General features: G+C 33.7%; 1 long non-coding RNA gene across 1 annotated transcript; it reads right to left on the minus strand.

Annotated features, from left to right (window-relative positions):
- Nucleotides 1-32: 32 nt before the first annotated feature.
- Nucleotides 33-1,056, minus strand: LOC109592014 (uncharacterized). Its single transcript, XR_002190123.1, has 4 exons — nt 942-1,056; nt 624-887; nt 467-578; nt 33-365 (listed from the first exon to the last, which is right to left on the minus strand). It is a non-coding gene; the product is annotated as an uncharacterized LOC109592014 (long non-coding RNA).
- Between the last annotated feature and the right edge of the window lie 839 nt (nt 1,057-1,895).

The following is a 1,895-nucleotide window of genomic DNA, read 5'->3' on the forward strand; positions in this document are numbered from 1 at the left end:
AATAATAATTATTGCTATTATTAAAAATTCAAAGAGATCAATTTATTCTAAATAATAATAATAACACATTTGTAAAAATTAATTTAATTTATTAGAAGAGAAAATGGATTTGTTACATGCAAATTTGAGTCTAACACTTTAATTAATGGTTCCATGAGCTCTTGTCTCAAATCAATGTGACACAAGCACTCACACAAATCAACCAGGACTGATTCTGAATCAGGAAAATCAACAATAATATCAAACAATTCACAGATCCTAAGCAAAAAAAGCTGAAACATACATGTACATGTAATACCATAATTGTCCATAGCAATTGTATATGGGATGTAATATCCTACCAGACCACTCCTTACTAATGTCACCTAATAATAATAATAGTAATAATAATAATAATAATAATAATAATAATAACAATAACAATAATAATAATAATAATAATAATAGTAATAATAATGTCCATTACCATATATGGCATTGAGCCAACTGCTTAATAAATCCTGAATTTCCTTGATGACTATGCCCAACAAACTCTCGTCAAATATGTCGGAGTAACAATCAGTCACATAATCTTTAACCTTAAAACCACACCCACATTAATTAACATTGTCAGACATGCCCACTTTATTCTCAATGGCAAGGACGGTAGAATGAGATAGGAGCTGGTCTCTCAGACCAAGAAATGATAATTTAGCTACCAAAAACTGAAACTTGTTCCAGTACCAAAGTTGGTCAGTATGGGTCTCATTCTCCATTTCTTCTCCCTCTTTCTCCTCCTCCTCCTCTAGTTGTTTCATAAGCTATTAATGATTCCTTCACTAGCGACTTCACACACCCATATTGATAGCCCCAACACTTTACACGTCACCGCCCACTTGTTATTAATACTAGAAGAACAGATTGTTAATGATTGTGTTATTATGGTTACTGAGGTGACACACCCACTAATTATTTCGAGTGAATAGAGTCCTTTCATTTCTTCTATTACATTATTGAAACTTATTGAGTTAGTTAGATCAAAAACTGTTTCTGATACTTCTTTTAAAATCACATAATTTGACTAAAAATTTTAAAAAGAATAAAATTAATATTTTAAACTCCATTCCTTGCCTTATCTATTAGCATCAAAATGGCTCCAAAATTGAGGCAACAGCTTATCTTGTAGTAATACTTTTAAATGTCCTAAATAAAAGTTATTCTAACTAGAAATAAGTAATAAAATTACCTTTCAAAAATTCTACATCAAGTACTTCTATTTTACCACGTGGTTATAGTATACAGTGGTTTTTAACAGTTTTTAATACCCATCCGTAAAATTTGCGGGGGTGTTAAAAGACATGGGTTGGGCTGCCTGTTTTGAAACCGAGAGGCGAGCCGAGAGGAATAAACAGTACCACCCGATCCGGAAACTTTTTGAAGCAAAAGTAATAGAAAAAAAGGAAACGTTTTCCTAGCACTCTATCAGTGTAATTGGAAACCTAGAGCTTAATGACACGCCTATCACAGCACCCAAGCAAGATGGCCATATCCCTGTCCACGAGCTATACAATTCTATAGCGCTGAATCCGTCGATACAGCCACAGTATTGAGCTCATCATTTAAGTAAGTTGAGGTCCTACAGTAGCTTGAGTGTTGCAGGGTTTCATGAAACAATTGCACTCACTGTTTCCAGTAGATTTCAGTTGCATATGATAATGACTGCTTGACACCATGTATATACAGATAGACTTCTGATGTGCACATTATTTTATGGTCAATGCACCATACAGCATGCTGGGGTGTGCCATGGTATTTTATTTTGCTGCTGTTAAAAATTACTATAGTAACCGTGTAGTTAATGTACACCAAACGTTGAATGGAGCCTTTGCCTATAGCACTTATACTCTTCCTCACAC

The sequence above is a fragment of the Amphimedon queenslandica genome, unplaced genomic scaffold (assembly GCF_000090795.2).
Source record: "Amphimedon queenslandica unplaced genomic scaffold, v1.1 AMPQUscaffold_6558_Cont21484, whole genome shotgun sequence".
NCBI lineage: Eukaryota > Metazoa > Porifera > Demospongiae > Haplosclerida > Niphatidae > Amphimedon > Amphimedon queenslandica.